General features: G+C 40.0%; 1 protein-coding gene across 4 annotated transcripts in view; it reads left to right on the top strand.

Moving 5' to 3' along the window:
• The window catches only part of LOC124291908 (ras association domain-containing protein 1-like), a 116,775-nt gene that overhangs the window by 77,986 nt on the left and 20,324 nt on the right, over positions 1-18,465 (top strand). The window lies entirely within an intron of this gene.

The following is an 18,465-nucleotide window of genomic DNA, read 5'->3' as shown; positions in this document are numbered from 1 at the left end:
TCGCCTTGAGTAGCCGATGAAAACACTCTCCATGGGAGCTAAACCTGCGTCCACACAAGGAACAGGCAGGTGTATTTATAGCTGTCAATGTGTGACTTATCTCAGGAACATCCTGTAGCCCTCCCCCTGATAACACAGCTAATCATCAGTCGAGAGTCTCAGCATGGATTGGACATGGGTGGCTGTCAGCATGTGTACACTCAGTAATTAATCCAAGTTTCCCGTTCACCTAGAACTCACCTTGATCTTTCCTTGATCTCACCTTGGGCCTTGGAAAATCAGATATATAAAGTCAGTAATTAATCAAAGTTTCCCGCTCACCTAGAACTCACCTTGATCTCTCCTTGATCTCACCTTGGGCCTTGGAGAATCGGATATGTAAACTCAGTAATTAATCCAAGTTTCCTGCTCACCAAGAACTCACCTTGATCTCAACCTGATCTTACCTTGATCTCACCTTGGGCCATGGAGAGTCAGTTATGTACACTCAGTAATTAATCCAAGTTTCACGCTTACCTTGATCTCACCTTGGGGCATTTGACTGGAAAGAGATCCAAGGGCTAAGGACAGAGTTTGTTCTAACCTACACCTCAACTCTACTGACCCTGAATTAGCTCAACGATTGTGATGTTAAGTTTCACCAGAAAGGGCTAAGAACAGAGTTTGGGGTAACCAATCCTAACCCTAGCAAAACTTAAACATAAAAGGGTGTTTGATTGGTAAATGGAGCCCAACCGTAAGGATCATAAGGCGTGATTGACCCAAAAAGGATACCTAACTTATATGACTGTAAAGGGGCCCTTTTTTAGATCAGAGCAGGGTACACTGTCACAACTGTAAACCAGGTGGTCCTCAGTAGGTAGGACTAACCACGGTACACTGTCACAGCTTCAGGCATGCTTGCTGTAACCAGGTGGTCCTGAAGGTATGACTAGATAGGATTACAGCAGGCTACACTGTCACAGCTTCAGGCATGTTTGCTGTAACCAGGTTGTCCTGAATGTATGACTAATCAGTCTAGATAGGATTACAGCAGGCTACACTGTCACAGCTTCAGGCATGCTTGTTGTAACCAGGTGGTCCTGAAGGTATGACTGTAAACAGTCTAGATAGGATTACAGCAGGCTACACTGTCACAGCTTCAGGCATGTTTGCTGTAACCAGGTGGTCCTGAATGTATGACTAATCAGTCTAGATAGGATTACAGGAGGGTACACTGTCACAGCTTCAGGCATGCTTGTTGTAACCAGGTGGTCCTGAAGGTATGACTAAACAGTTTAGATAGGATTACAGCAGGCTACACTGTCACAGCTTCAGGCATGCTTGCTGTAACCAGGTGGTCCTGAAGGTATGACTGTAAACAGTCTAGATAGGATTACAGGAGGGTACACTGTCACAGCTTCAGGCATACTTGCTGTAACAAGGTGGTCCTGAATGTATGACTGTAAACAGTCTAGATAGGATTACAGGAGGGTACACTGTCACAGCTTCAGGCATGCTTGCTGTAACCAGGTGGTCCTGAAGGTATGACTGTAAACAATCTAGATAGGATTACAGGAGGGTACACTGTCACAGCTTCAGGCATACTTGCTGTAACAAGGTGGTCCTGAATGTATGACTGTAAACAATCTAGATAGGATTACAGGAGGGTACACTGTCACAGCTTCAGGCATGCTTGCTGTAACAAGGTGGTCCTGAAGGTATGACTAAACAGTCTAGATAGGATTACAGCAGGCTACACTGTCACAGCTTCAGGCATGCTTGCTGTAACCAGGTGGTCCTGAAGGTATGACTGTAAACAATCTAGATAGGATTACAGGAGGGTACACTGTCACAGCTTCAGGCATACTTGCTGTAACAAGGTGGTTCTGAAGGTATGACTGTAAACAATCTAGATAGGATTACAGGAGGGTACACTGTCACAGCTTCAGGCATACTTGCTGTAACCAGGTGGTTCTGAAGGTATGACTGTAAACAATCTAGATAGGATTACAGGAGGGTACACTGTCACAGCTTCAGGCATACTTGCTGTAACCAGGTGGTTCTGAAGGTATGACTGTAAACAATCTAGATAGGATTACAGCAGGCTACACTGTCACAGCTTCAGGCATACTTGCTGTAACCAGGTGGTTCTGAAGGTATGACTGTAAACAATCTAGATAGGATTACAGCAGGCTACACTGTCACAGCTTCAGGCATACTTGCTGTAACCAGGTGGTCCTGAAGGTATGACTGTAAACAATCTAGATAGGATTACAGAGAGGCAGCCCATTCAAGAGGAAGATCACCATCAAATGTAGCCTTTGTCCACATCAAATAGGATCTGGTTACTTTGATACAACATGACTACACCTGGGAGGCCTCCATTAGATACATGCTGGTCAGTTGTCTTGCTGGCCACTTCAAAGAGCAGGCATAATTGGAATTTAATGTGTGGCTTCGGGTAATGAAATGGAACGCTGTACTGGTAGGAGGGCTGATAACAAACAATACGCATCTCAGCTTGACCAAATAATGTAAAGAGATTTTATCTGCCCAAATAACAGGAACTATTTAAGAACTTCCCCTTGTCTATCTCATAGTCCCTGAACCGTATTATTTCCCTACAGCCGAGCCTTCCCTGCAATGCTAAAGACCTAAATGAAGCAAGTCTAGATTTCCTCTGCCCTTCCTGGGGCTCCTTTTCAATTTAAATGGGTTTATTTGTTACAATCAATTTATTTGTTACAATATTGAGAGACTAAGCGTTGGTCTAGAACTTCCCCATTTGGGTATTGGTAATGCAGCTGGGCTTTGATTGTAAAACATACAGCACTGTCTGAATAACATGATTCCTTTGCAGGAGCATTGATTGTGAAAATTAGTTATGCTTTCAACATCTTTAGAATTCATTTTCACTGATTAGTCATCTGACCAACACAAACTGATAGAGGTAATATACTCAACAAAAAAAAAGTTAAGGACCACCCCAATATTCAGTATTTAAGCATGATATGGATCATAATATGAACGATTAAATACTTTAATATTGAAAATTGGGTGGTCCTTAACTTTTTTTTGTTGAGTATATTTTAGATGCCCTCATTTTCTTTTCTATTATTTCGACATTCTCATGGTTGATGAATATATTTGAAGTCTGATATACCTTTGTTTCATTTTGAATTTCATTCCTTGTTAGCGTGGTATGCTCCTCAAATCCGTTGACAACCTGGAAACAGATATTAAGAGGGCTCCTTAGTAAAACAGCCTATACATCTCCACTTTTGATAGGGATGACAAGATATGATGATACAGATATCTCTGTCAATAGTTGAGTAGTATAGGACTGAGGCCAGGTTGTTGGATGCGGCCATGTTATGGAGACTGTTGTACTGCGAGTCCTTCCCCGTGTTGTGAAAGTCGTCTTTGATATAACAACTGTTTGATACAGTATAGTGTTATGAGTGAGGATGTTCATCAAGTCAGCCACCTACTGGGAGACACATGTTTGTTGTTTTAGGTTGGGGGGAAGGTTATTTCTAAGCAGTGTAGCTCCCCTGAAGGTGGAGATAAAGTCTGATAAGGAGATATCCGTCTGGTGGATGGGTTCACTACATGATCCTTCTACAAGCTCTACGTGTACCAAGGTGCTGCGGCATCTGTGGCAGGGGTCAGGGATTTAAACATACCCAGCTAGCGTTCACTGAACCTACTGATTCTCTGATGTCAAGCTTCATGCATTTTGTTGCTTTTTCTCAAATTGAGTACTATTTTCAAAGTAAATTCAAGAGGAGTGTTATCAATATTTTTTTTGCAGCACTAAGGTCAGTTTTGATGTGAAACACACTTTCATAGCAATAACTTTTGATGCTTTGAAATACATCTCCAAAATTGGTGTTGGTAATCCACAAAGACAGATCTAGAGTTGGTCTAGTCTGTCTCACAGTCCCAGAACCACATTATCTTCCCTTCCACCCAGCCTTTGCAATGCTAAAGCCCTAAATGAAGCAAGTCTAGATTTCCCTAGTTTCAAGATCTCTGGTCTCCCTGGGGCTTCTTTTCAATTTAACTGGGAGACAAAGAGCTAGTCCAGAGTTGGTCCAGCTGATGGACTCTCAGTGATGGTGTGGTCAGGGAATGTGAGGGGAGGGTACAGCTGATCCTCTCCTTCATCAGTAAGGGGTACACCTTCTCTGGAATGTGAGGGAGACCCTTTGATGTCAACAAAATGTCTGTCCATAAGGGTTTCTCTATCTCCAGTATGTGAACATTGCAAGTTTGTGATTTTCCCACTGCAATCTGCAGGAAGTTGCTGAGAATGATATGGGTAATGACTAATAATGACATTTTATCACATCTTCAATTGATTGTCTTAGTTTTCAATACTTGGAATGTGCATCACCTTTAAGCTTACCAGGCTGTCAAACAGAGGTCATTGGATCAACACATTTATTACAAAAAAGCCATTACCAGAAAAATCCCTTGACCCATACCTTGGCTTAGTCACAGCTGAAAATGTGTAAATCAAAGATGGCATCCAAAGATGGCATCCTATCTGGTTAACACATGGGTGTGAAAATTAACACCTGTGTATCCCATTCAAAGTTTACCTTCTAATTACTTTGAACCTTAAGCAAGTGTTGGAATTGTTTCGAGAATGCTCTATTTCTACAGACTTCTAGTTTGAAGAAATGGTCATTTAATAAAATGTAGCCAGCCAGTCAAAACAGTGCCCAAACTTTTACTGGTAGTCAGGTTTTTTTCCGCAAACTGTTTGCCTGCTAGACATGTTTTTCCATTTGACCTTAAATCCTCCATATTTTGCTCAGCTTGCTTAGACAAGTTACCACTGGACCAGGATATTTTCTACTGTGAACACATTATCTGACAGAGAAGCATATTCTTGGCAGTTTCAAGTCTATGATGTCAAATTGTTGGTTTCCATCAAATATACCAAATCTACTCAACATCACCTTGAGCCCTTCTGGCAAACATGCCTGTAGGGGACAGTGCAACTTCTCACACCTCATGTGTTGGTGGTAACACTGTTGGGAGATGAGAGACAAAGTCAGACATATGTTCATGTCCCAACAAGTAGCAGACGGCCTCCACCCCTTGGTCTGGGCTGTGTTAGATGGGTGCCCTCCACACCAGACCCTTGGAGGTGATTATAGATCCGACCAGTGTTTGTTTCTCAGTCAGAGACCTTTATTGTGGCCACGCCTGATCCTGAGATCTGATGTCAGATGTTGTTTCTCCGTTACAGAAGATCACATGATGTTGTGATTTGAAGCGTTGTATCTTGGTTACGAAATCTATTACCTTGCAGATGGTTCCGTTTGTTTGTTTAGACGGCCAGGACGGTAGAAGGTCACATGGCAGAAGACTTGGTGTTGATTAGTTTGACAGGCGTAACAGTTGTTGAAAGTAGGGTGTAGTGATTTATTCTGATAAACAGAACTATTCCTGTGAAGATGCTTTTTTTGGAACCTACGACCCGTTTCACTACATTCTTCAGTGTCGGACTTTTTGGCGACCTGTTGATGTCATTCTTCATGGTTTCTGGGAGTTTTCCAGGTTGTGTTATGATCTTGTGTTGCTCTGGCTGAACAGTACTATCATTTCTAAAAATATTCAGTGGGGAAACTATGGAATACCACAGGGTCTACTCACATGTTACTCACCACATTGTTTTACATATACTAGTACTCGGAATATTCTGACATCCCTTCTTGTTATCAGAAAATTCGGATGGCAGTGAGTTGATCAAGTTGCTGTTTGGTCATCACACCGACTCCAGTTTCTGGTGTCCCTATCTCTGATATTGCTTGACTGATGCCAAAGAATGCATAAAACCCATTTCATGAACTCAGGGTATGAAATTTTTGTTTCATACATTGCTGCATTCTCTTCCCACAGAGGTTACTCCTGTCATATCTTCCTACGTAACCTCTGTTCTAATACGGCCCTTTCATGGTGTGAGTGTTCAAGACTCGTGATTGGAGGCAATCAGATTTAGTTGTGCAATCAGCGACGTTGTTCCAAAGTGATCATTCGCAAGGCCTCGGTAATTTCCGTATGCTTCGAGAAAAACTAAATTTCTTCCCCTGCGCGATGCGAAAACGTTTCTTCTAGACAGAACTCAGTCATGTTATGGCGGATCAGTGGCGTCTCCATCGCCCTCGTTGACAACGGACAAGCTAGCCATTAAGCGTCTTGTGTGTAACATCAACACAATTCCCCGGCAGATGGGGGATATTTGTGGCCCCACATTTGCTTGTGTTAGTCAAGTTGAATCTAAGTCGATGTAACACGTGTTCTGATTGGAAAGAAAGAAGGGAGATAATTCGTGTTGCGATCTTTTGCCGCTAGGGGATTTTACGAGAACCGGGAAATATGGCCGTATTAGAACAGAGGTTCGTAGGAAGATATGACAAGTAACCTCTGTGGAAAGAGAATGACATTGCTGGAACAATGCTAAGAGGTCCGAGACCACGCTCCCTCACACACTTTGTATATGATATATTATAATGTGCATCTGACCCTATACTGCAAAGCGATCTTGGTGCTGTCACCTACATAAGCTTATGTAAGGGATTTACAATCACATTAGCACTATGTAGCGATAGTCCTTATATTGCTGGAATTTTGCTAAGAGGTCTGAGACACCACACTCTCCAAATCCTCAGAGTCCCAGGATGACACACCATCAACAACTGGCTTCAGGAATGTCCTGATGTCTTGATGAGGCAACACACAGCAAGATGGGCGCTCCCATCACGTTCCAGAATGTCTGTGTGCAAAGAAGCTCACCATCTCACTATGTAACATCATCGCCTGGGACTACATTGTGGCCATTGTCCTGACAACTTCTGACACTGCTGTGTACACTTATCCTAAAATGTCACTTTCCTGCTGTTTACAAGTCATTCTTGTGTCATGGTTGAATGTCAGGCAAACTTCAGACCAGGGCCTCACCTTCAGAGAAGCGTGGAGCCGCAACTTGCCAACGTATTGATTAGGTAATGTCTTAAATAAACAAAGGAGGCAGGAAATTGGTTCATATAAGTTTTGGTGCTGTTGAACAGATACTTTGCTGATGATTGGAGCCAACAGTTCTGGATCAAAGCCAAGTGATTCACAAGAAGTTGTACAATTACGGCTGTATCTTGTGTTGCAGGTCTCACTCCAGTCCCTATATGTAATCAGCTGTCACGTCATGTGACTGTCGTTATTCGTGGTTTCTGTTACCTACAATAGAAACTCATTAATTCAAACAAAGTTTTTCAAGTTGTCTGAAGTCTGAAAAAGCCGAGCACTTGTATTATGACGTCAGTGCTTAACTCACTTTTGTTATTTGTCGCACTGATGTGCTCTACAGTTGCTGTCTACGTAGTGGTGAAAATAGTGCCAGCTTTCCTCAGTGTAGCAATATAACTGAATCAAACTATACAAGGCAGAGTTGAACCCATCCTGCTCACTCACTCTACTTGTGTGTGGGAAATGGCTTTCACAAGTTGGTGTGTCTTTCCTGTTGAGTGTACCCAGGTATCCATTGTTTGAACAAAGAGGAAAACATATATGTATGTATAGTGCAGATACGATTCTGTAGTGACATCATTAGAAATAAATGTTTCAAGATGGTTTAATTTAGGTACATTTGTTTGCTGTTTAACCCCAAAATTACAGGGAGTGATCGACTGTCAGTATTTCAACAAATGCTTAATTCATAAAATTCCTGACGTATGACCTTATCTATCACACAGAAATGCATGCTTGGATTAGATTATTAAGAATACACCTTGTATTAATATTGACCGGTTCAATTAATGACACGTCTCTGTCAAAGGATTGTTTATTTAACACTGATACCTTAAAAGTCAAGTCACAGTTTCACGCCACTCTCAGCTGCTGCTCTTAACTCTTTCAACACCAGTCAACCAGAGGCATTTACTGCCATGACACCGAGTTCCCAGAGACTCTGAGGTCATAGATGAAGCCTATGTTTATGAAGGAAATTATAAGCTTGCAAAACGTTATTGCTACTACATCCCATACACCATTTAAAAGATCTAATCCTAATGTTGATAAATATGAAGTTTATTTTTATAATATTATTCAAATAATACAACAACAACTTAAATAAAATTATTTTGAATGAAAATGCAAGCTTACATTTATAACGTCCAGATAAACCACGAAAGAAGCAAAAACTAAGGCGATTTTTTTCCATTTGTGACATGTCATAACATGCCCGTGCCTTTTCTTTTATATTTTCACTTTTACGTAATCAGAAAATTATTATAAAAAGATTTCTTAAATAATATGTATGGTCGCCTATTTCCCGATATCTGTGGCTTTCCGCCGGGTAACATGACATAACAACGGAAAATACCTCCGTTTTGCTTCGTGTGAATAACATGGGAGGCTTAATCGCTTGATGCCGGGTATCGCTCGAAAAGCTCTGAACATCAACAACATCACTGAACCCTTGCCGAGAGTATTTTCACAGTTGTAAGAAGCGATTTTATTGGATAAAAATTGGTTTCTAATGACGCTTTTCGCTACAGTCTGCTATAAGGGTCGTGATTGGTCAAAATCAGACACGCGTGACCTAAGGCAGCCAATCATATTACGCAATGGATACCGCCCTCGTAAAACGAAATTCTTTAGATTTAGACGAAAGTTTTGGGTAAAATAATGCTATTCTGAACATATTAAGCAAGAAATCGCTACATATACGTAAATTATGGGACTTATTGGACGTATCGTGCTAGGTTATGACCTGTGACAAAATGCTTCATGCATATATTTTCGCATTAAACATCGTGGTCCGAGCGTGAAGATTGAGGCGGCGAGAGCCGAGATGTCACTTGTCAGTGATTTGACTTGCATTACATGATCGCACAAAAAGATGGAAAAAGTAATTTTATATGTACGTTTGACAACTTTTATGAATGCTGTTGTTGATTTTATTCATTAGTTTATTCTATTTATTTAATCATTTCCTCGAAACATCGTTACTTTGCTCTTTGACAATGTTATTGTGGACCCGCTCCCGAAGCATGTGTCCGAGAATCGTTGTTTTCAATTACATTGGGAAAAATAGTTTATAATTTTAATTCTGCATATAATATATGATCAATTGAAATTTAATAAGTGTTTCCAGACATTGTGAAATGTGATGGATTTAATATATGAATCATAAGTCAGGTAAATTCCTAAAATTATGTCTCATTTTGACGTGACTACTGCCTGGCCGCTTAAGCGGCCTCCGGTGTCTGGGGACTCATAACGTTGTGGCCGCTTAAGCGGCCTGCGGTGTTGAAAGGGTTAAATCAATCTATTAAATTCTAATTTTATGAGGGATGTATTCAATATTTTATAGTCAGTTGGCCTTGTGCCATCTGGAACAACTGTATGTGGAAGGCGTTATTGAGGCATTAAAACCAATCAAAAATATATCAGCCAAAATCGACTTTGAACAGGAGGTATGAGTTAGTTTCCTTTGAAGTTGCGTCTACTGCCTCTGATTATAGCTGTTGTCATTGTGTAATGTTGTGAGTTTAGTTCTACGCCACACTCAGCAACATTCCAGCTATATGGCGCCGGTATGTAAAAAATCAAGTCTGGATCCAGTGATCAACAGCATGAGCATCGTTCTATGCAATTGTGATACGATGACATGTGTGAACCAAGTCAGCGAGCCTGACCACCCAATCCCTATAGTCGCCTCTTATGACAAGCATGGGTTACTGAAGATCAATTCTAACCCGGATCTTCACGGGTCAATGCGTAATGAAAACCTTGTACCTCTGTAAATTTAAAGTTTCTTTGTGAAATGGATAAAATATTTCTAACTTGTAAAGAGCTTATCAACAATTTGATGTGGAAGCAGACACAAGAGGATGCGAGTTAACACAACCCTCACTCTGAACCGAACCGCCTCAAATGTGTCATGCTGTGACGGTCGGGTATAAATCATTATCATGGGGATCATTCAATGGTCAGCTTTGATTTCATTGGTCAGGTAGATGACAAATGTCTCATGTTGCTCACAAACTGCAATTAGCTTCCTGACAACAATGGCGGATATTCTGAAGGGCCTGCTGTTAAATATGTCTTGCTGATGTCACATTTTCCTCATTTTCTCAAACAGACAGTGAGGAGGTTTGGAGAATATATTATTTTTTTTAACCGGGATTCAGCTGCCCTGTAATTCAATCCCTTCTGAAATGTTTCCTGAATGTGTAGTTTGTTGTTTTTTTCTTGAGAAGCTAGCTCATCTGCAGCTGGGAGTAGTCGTCAAGAAAGTGTAATGTCTCTCGAAGCTGCCTGTGTTATGTGTTGAAGGTAGCATCTTATGACACCAATCTGCAAGTCATACCTCATGACGTGATTATAGAAATCACAAAATATAACACATAAGGCAGTAATAGTACATTTGCTTTCAAATGCTACATTTTCATATACATTTTTGCAAACTTAGCTTTGTCTAGGATTTGCTAATCTCTAAAACAATATATTAATAAGTAGTTGAGGATTAGAAATGAAGCTAGACTGTATTTTTATGCCATTTTAATGAATGCGTGCACAAAGTCTTTGTTTGATTCTGGGTCAGAAATTCATTGTTTATTTGTACTTACAACCAATGTAAACAGAAAGTTGATACTAGTTGTTATCCCTTTTCTATCATCATGCGTCACCAGGAAGCATGGACTTGTTTTCTGTGTCCTGTTTCCTTGAGTGCTGTCACAGAGTTCACGTGATATATACTTGGCCAATAATGACAGGTAGGGGATTTTTCTAAAACATGCATTAATTATTATGATAAATATGTTTACATAAGCCCTTTTGGTATGTTTTCTTGTCCATGTACCTCTGTTGGTTTTTGACTAGACGTTTATCAAAGTGAGAGTGAATTTTGGTTTTTAGGCTGTAATCAGAAATAATCCAGCACTATTGCAGTGGCCTGTAAATAATGACATCTGGGCCAGGCTAATCATGGTTGATAGCATCATCAGTTTTCTACACAAGTGGGTACAAAGACATACAGTCTGTCAGATCCCACCTCACCATCCTGAGGAGCGGTGGGGGTAGCCTAGTGGTTAAAGTGTTGGCTCGTCACGCCGAATACCCGGGTTCGAATCCCCACATGGGTACAATGTGTGAAGCCCATTTCTGGTGTCCCCCGCCTTGATGTTGCTGGAATATTGCGAAGCCCATTTCTGGTGTCCCCCGCCATGATGTTGCTGGAATATTACTAAAAGCGGCGTAAAACCAAACTCAGTCAGTCAGTCAGTCACCATCCTGATACAGGCTTGTGATGGTGATTATGAGGGGTGGAGCCACCGTTTTCACCACTGGTGGGGTATATAGACATATAGTTAGTCAGAACACATCATGATGGTGTGTATTCATGTTCCGTATTAACTGTCAAGCAATGGCTATGTGCTGGTTTTGTCATCAAAATACCTGCTAGGTTCCTCTCGAGGAAGCCACTTCAAGCACACATGAATCTGATGGAGGTTCGTGCATCTTCACGTGACCTTTTTCTCGTCTACCACTTATCATTGCTTGCTAACGTCACAAAGAACAGGTACACACTATCTTCCCATAATGCACCAATTACATGCACATGCCACTTCCTGTACAGTTGCTTGTTTTGGCAGACTGTGCCGTCTGCTCGAGGTGTCCAAACTCAAGGATGGAGAAAATTCTGTTTGGGGTTTTCTGTTGACCATGCGACATTTCATGGAAGAATGTGTAGCTTCCTATTTCTGCAAGGAAAATCAGGGGTTTATCATTCTGAAATATTGTCTATGCAGGCAGACAAACTTTGATTTGTCTGTCCTGTAAGTTTCCAAGCAATAGTCAGTCATACACGATACCATAAATTCAGGTTACACAAGTCATATATGCATCTCCTATTTGTCACCAAAATATTTCTGTGAATATGAATCAGTTTGGCTTGGATCTGGTTGCAGCAAAAAGAAGTTCTATTGATTTTTTGGTTAAACAGTGCTATTTATTTTTGGATTTTGGTATAGTGAAATCTTTTTTGTACATGTTCATGTGGTACAGATTAACCGATTCACAAAGTGTCTCAAAGATGTGATGCGGCATTGTGGGTAATAGCAGTTTTAGCATTATGGGCAAAGCAGTCGTGGCCGGAATTCCTTTGGCATGCTCTCTCTTGAGTCAATCTGTGATAATAGCCAAATCTTGTCAGATATTATGTAGCTAATAACCAGATTCTATCATGGATTTCTGAACAAGGTGTTATCATTCCATAATGACCTGTCAGATTTTCCGATGCCTTCATAATTACCACTGTGCCATGAAATACGAGTATTTCTGTTGTGACGTTCTGGCATTGATGGTTCTAAGCTTCTAATAGGATTTTCTAGTTGTCAAGTTTCTTGTGACTGACTGATAGGGTTCGGCAGTAAACTGCATCAGTGTAGAGTTGATGCTGTGAGCTGTTGGCTACATTGAACAAACTGCTGCTAATGAGGATGTCCATGTTTATTGTCCTTTGGGGACCTAAGATGACCACAATGAGGTCAGATAATTTCTGGGGTCATTGAAGTATCTGTGGAAAAGGCCTAGTGAACTGCAGAGTGATCTGTTTTGTTTTAAGGATAGGAAGACAACCTCCAAAGCTACTAACTTGGTGGTGTAGATGGTGATGATGATGATGATGATGATGATACTGACTTTCCAGTCTCAGAAACTATCATCTTTATACTATCAGAACTTTCGTAGAATGATGCCATTTGTTTAGCATTATAAATGTCTTCTTTTTTTATCACAAAGTAAGTAATAAATTCTCCATGCATGTGGGATTTGATGAATTGTATATTGCTGGAATACAACAAATACACCTATTTAGCTGATACGTCATGAAGCAATGTCCAGGGACACACTATATGCAGTGGGTGTCAATTTGATAAGATTATGCTGGAGTTGACAAAATATCAGTGGAAGAGTGATTTATGTGAGAGTTTCAGTGTATAATACCTGAGCCATGAATCGTGATCCTTCCACTGCAGGCGGACACATATAAACCCAGTCTGCCTTTCTTTCAGCTTGGCTGAATATCCCGGATACTTTTACATCTCAGTTGTAATGTACACATTCTAAATAATGGATAAAAAATGTTATGCAACAGTAAAGATCAGCTTCTTGTTTGTCTCAGGTCATGATCTGGAGGTTCAAGCATTGTTTCAGACAAAATGAAATCCAAAAATTCCTTAGTCAAGATTATTCGCAATGGTTTCAAGAAGGGTTGAAAAAAGGGTCACTTAGAAATTTTTCAACTTGAAAAGAACCAGCGCTATGATTGCCCCGAATAACAGAAAGATATCTTATGCACCATTAATCGATAGTCACTCACTCACTCACTATATATTGACTGCAAAGTTACCTGAAATTCCATCACTCACAGACTCACTCACTACCTTGGACATTAAAGATGTGGCACCTTGGTGTCAAGGTCAGATGGTAAAATGGCTGAACGTTACTGCTACTAAACTGTTGATGCTGTGGAGTAGAGGGCCATATGGTGTTCGTCATCAAGGAGTCCATTTGTTCGCCTAACTCTGTTAGCATGTTCCCTACACAAAACTGTCTGTACAAAGGTTTAATGTGCCTCGTTGAGTGATAAGCTGTGTTTTGTGGGTACTGCAGATAATGAATGGTGAAATAGAGTCCTGTTCCTTCAAATGTTCTGTTTGTTACCAGGTACCACATGTTTATGCTGTGTAGGAATTAGGACAAAGGGGAGATAAACCTGGCTATGAACGTTTCATAGCTATACATTAAGGAGTCGCTGTATATAACAACTTTGTGTTCTGATTGTTAAGAAGTCATGGGTGGTCTATTGTCTTTGTTGCTCCAATGTGCTGTTTTTTGTCAGCAATGTCACCAAACTAGGAGTTTGAATCCCAGTTTCGTGCTGATTGTGATCTTTGATTTGCCTGTGCCTCATCTTCATGCATGGGTTTGACCAGTGATTAACCCATTCAACACCGCAGGCCGAATAATCGGCCACAACGTTATGAGTCCCCAGACACCGGAGGCCGATTAATCGGCCAGGCAGTAGTCACGTCAAAATGAGACATAATTTTAGGAACCTACCTGACTTTTGATTCATATATCAAATCTATCACATTTCACAATGTCTGAAAACACTTATTAAATTTCAATTTATCATATATTATCAGCAGAATTAAAATTATAAACTATTTTTCGCAATATTATTGAAAACAACGATTCTCGGACTCATGCTTCGGCAGAGGGTCCACAATAACATTGTCAAAGAGCAAAGTAACGATGTTTCGAGGAAATTATTAAATAAATTGAATAAACTAATGAATAAAATCAACAACAGCATTCATAAGAGTTGTCAAACGTACATATAAAATTACTATTTCCATCTTTTTGTGCGATCATGTAATGCAAGTCAAGTCACTGACAAGTGACATCTCGCTCTCGCCGCCTCAATCTTCACCTTTCGGACCGCGATGTTTAATCGCGAAAATACATACATGAAGCATTTTTGTCACAGAGTCATAACCTAGCACGATCGTCCAATAAGTTCCATAATTTACGTATTGGTAGCGATTTCTTGCTTAATATGTTCGAATAGCATTATTTTACCCAAAACTTTTGTCCAAATCTAAAAGATTTACGTTTACGAGGGCGTATCCATTGCCGTAATATGATTGGCTGCCTTAGGTCACGTGTCTGATTTTGACCAATCACAACCCTTATAGCAGACTGTGGCGAAAAGCGTCATTAGAAACCAATCTTTATCCAATAAAATCGCTTCTTACAACTGTGAAAATACTCTTGGCAAGGGTACAGTGATATTGTTGATGTTCAGAGCTTTTCGAGCGATGCCCGACATCAAAGCGATTTGCAGCGCATGTTATTCATCTGAAGCTTCAAAACGGAGGTATTTTCAGTTGTTATGTCATTTTACCGGCGGAAAGCCGCAGATATCGGAAATAGGCGACCATACATATTGTTTAAGAAATCTTTTATAATAATTTTCTGATTACGTAAAATGAAAATATAAAAAAGAAAAAGGCACGGGCAATTTATGACATGTCACAAATGGAAAAAATCGCCATAGTTTTTGCTCCTTTCGTAGTTTATCTGGACGTTACAAATGTAAGCTTGCATTTTCATTCAAATATATATTTATTTAAGTTGTAGTTGTATTATTTGAATAATATTATAAAAATAAACTCCATATTTATCAACAGTAGGATTAGATCTTTTAAATGGTGTATGGGATGTAGTAGCAATAACGTTTTACAAGCTTATAATTTCCTTCACAAACATAGGCTTCATCTATGACCTCAGAGTCTCTGGGAACTCGGTGTCATGGCAGTAAATGCCTCTGGTTGACTGGTGTTGAAAGAGTTAAACTGGCTTTGACCTGGTCACTTCAAGCTTTTCTTCTTCGTAATGCTGTAATATGACTCAAGAGATCAAACTTCAAAAGCCACTCACTCACTCACTCTGGAAGAGAAACATGTAAAAGTGAAGTCACAGTGTCTTTTTCTGTCTATCACACAAAAAGCATGATTTCATTTACCCACTTGCACTAGGCGCCATTCCATTTTTGCTGTGATATACTGCTGGAATGCTGATGAAAGTGGAGTGCCAACTTTGGTAGTAGGTGTGAATTACACGCTTCCATATGATTTTTGTAGTAAAATGTTTATGATATGTTAAGAAACACTATCACATTGAATAATCGGCTTCACATCATGAAGCATATGATTAAGTTTAATATGGTGATGGGCCTCGTGTAGATACGTGTTTGTGTAAAGCAAGTTGAGACTCCTTAACAGCTGCCGCGACATGTGGCAGATTGAACAGCAGTGACCAGATTGATGAGCCTGATGGTGAAGTAATTAGGACCAGGGCTTACGTTATTTGTAACTTGTCTGCTAGGTATTCTGATAGGTCGTACATGTGCTGTAAGCGGAACGTCCTAGTGATGTGAGTAGTGGCATCTATAGTAGAACTGTCTAGATGACTATTACCCTTGTTGATGTTGGACATCATTCACTGATGAAGAGGCTGAGAAGATGATAAAGAGGCTGAACCAGAAATAATTTGAAGAGTTTGTTTAACCAGAGGTACTTTGTCTGGAAACAAAGATCCTTTCTCCAGTAGATTCAGCCTCCCAGCCAAACATATGAACTGTTTTATTGTCTTTGCGACATGACAGAATGGTTATGGCAGGCAGAGAATTTCGAATTGTGAACTATCTTAGTAGATCGTTAGTCACGTCAGGGATGTGCCAGTAATTGTTAAACCTGTCCTTGTCTTCAGTTGGTACATTTGGAGGCAGAGTGCCATAAACATAAAGCAGCAGAGTAAAGACAACTATTGTGTATCCAAAATTACCAAAATACTTGTGATATGACAAATTTGTCCTTTATTGGGCAGTATTTCATTCCTGACGTTGCGACATACAATGACATCCTCACTACTGGAGTGAATAGAATATTTCGGTATACAGTGATATCCCCACTCTGAAATATTCCTGTAGCACTGCCCTGTCGAACCTTGTGCCTTAGTCTGTCTCACAGTCCCTGAACCACATTATTTTCCCTACCACCTAGCCCTCTCTGCAGTGCTAAAGCTAAAGCCTTAATAGAGCAAGTCTAGATTTCCGCAGGCTCAGGATCTCTGGTCTCCCTGGGGCTCCTTTTCAATTTGAATGGGTTTGTTTGTTACTATCAAAATTATATATATTCAGAGAGTAAGTATTAGTCTACTTGTGTCTGAACACAGCCTTGCTACATGAGTGGATCGAGTACGACATGCCATCTTCAGGTTTACTGCTTTCTTCCTTTAATTAGATTTCTTCAATTATCGCAAAGGCAGGGTGTTCTGACATGAGAACTGACAGTTAGCTTTGCGGGAAATATTACCCAGTAATGGTCAGACTTGGTGAAGGTGAAAATACTCAGGTTATTCTTAAGGAAATTATGCGACTTGTTGAACTTTAGAGTTTAAAAATTAAATGGAACTATTCCATTAATGAGTGTTATATAGCTTGCTCTACATGATGTCGTGGCATTTGTCACATAAGGAATTAATTTATCGTACCATACCAGCCACTGAAATGTCACTGCCCAAATGACCTAGTATTTTATTGGGATAATTATTGTAAATATCATTAGGATGTCACTTGAGGTTTTAAAAGACAAATTGAATTGCACTTGGTCTCATTGCTGACATGCATTGGTAGCCATAGTTTGTTTGTAACATCTGTGATGCAATATTCAAGGTCGTCGCTAACGCCAGAGTTGCCATTACAACTGTCTAGTGTAGTACTGTGTGTTTTGTGTGTACACAACTTCATTATGTCATACAGGCAAATATATGCTGTCCAGATACAACTGTTTGAATAACCCGCTTTTCTGTTTACATTGTGTTCTGTGGACAAGTGTAGATCTTATACTAAAGTTTACATATAGGATAGAGTTTGGGTCATCGTGTCAACTAATCAAATAGTTTGGCTGAAGGAGGAGTCATTTTAAAACCCGACTCACTCACTCGTTCCCTCACAAACAACTCTTGCTCTCACACACAATGGATGAACAAACTTCAAATTGTAAACAACAGCCATATCATTATGTTACTGCTATTTGAAACCTCTGATTGATAATCACAATCTGTTACGTAGAAAACATCCTTATCCAGTTCTAAAATCGGAATCTGTTATGTGTAGCCTAGTTGTGAAAGCGTTTGCTCATCACTCCCGAGGACCGGGTTCAATTCCCCACATGGGTACAATGTGTGAAGCCCATATCTTGACAGCCTAAGACCTGGCCCCGATTTCTTGAAACAAACTGAAGTCTGAGTTTTGACTTAAGTTAACGGTTTTACTCAAATTTGAGAAAACGCAGGAAAATGCATTTTCCAGATTAAACTGAAATTGATATTAAACTCTAACATAGTGGACAGTTTAAGCTTAGTACATTTACTTGAGTTGTTTTAGCTTTTCATTTTAGAAATGCAGTTGAGTTAGAAATTCAGCTGTTTCAAATTGTCAAATTCAGTTTGAAATTTGAGTAAAAACTTAAAATTGTTTAGAGAAATCTAGACTGATTTTATTTTTTGTGAGCAGCTATCATAAAGTTGGAAACTTGCAGAGTGTCGCATAGAACAAGAAGAAATTATAGACAGCAGTTGGACACATTCTTTGCTCATAATTACTTATTTCCATATTCTAACATATCCTTTTCTTGTTCACATATTCTATTGCATGTTTACATATTTGTACACACAGAGGGGTAGTGGGGTAGCCTGGTGGTTTAAGCATTTGATCGCCACAGCGAAAGCCTGAGTTCGATTCCCCACATGGGTACAATATGTGAAGCCCATTTCTGGTGTCCCCTGCCTTGATATTGCTGGAATATTGCTAAAAGCAGCGTAAAACCCAACTCACTC

The sequence above is a fragment of the Haliotis rubra genome, unplaced genomic scaffold (assembly GCF_003918875.1).
Source record: "Haliotis rubra isolate DU_JTF1 unplaced genomic scaffold, ASM391887v1 Scf501, whole genome shotgun sequence".
In the NCBI taxonomy this organism is placed as follows: domain Eukaryota; kingdom Metazoa; phylum Mollusca; class Gastropoda; order Lepetellida; family Haliotidae; genus Haliotis; species Haliotis rubra.
The sequence above is the reverse complement of the archived record's forward strand: the minus strand, read 5'-3'. Positions and strand labels throughout refer to the sequence as shown.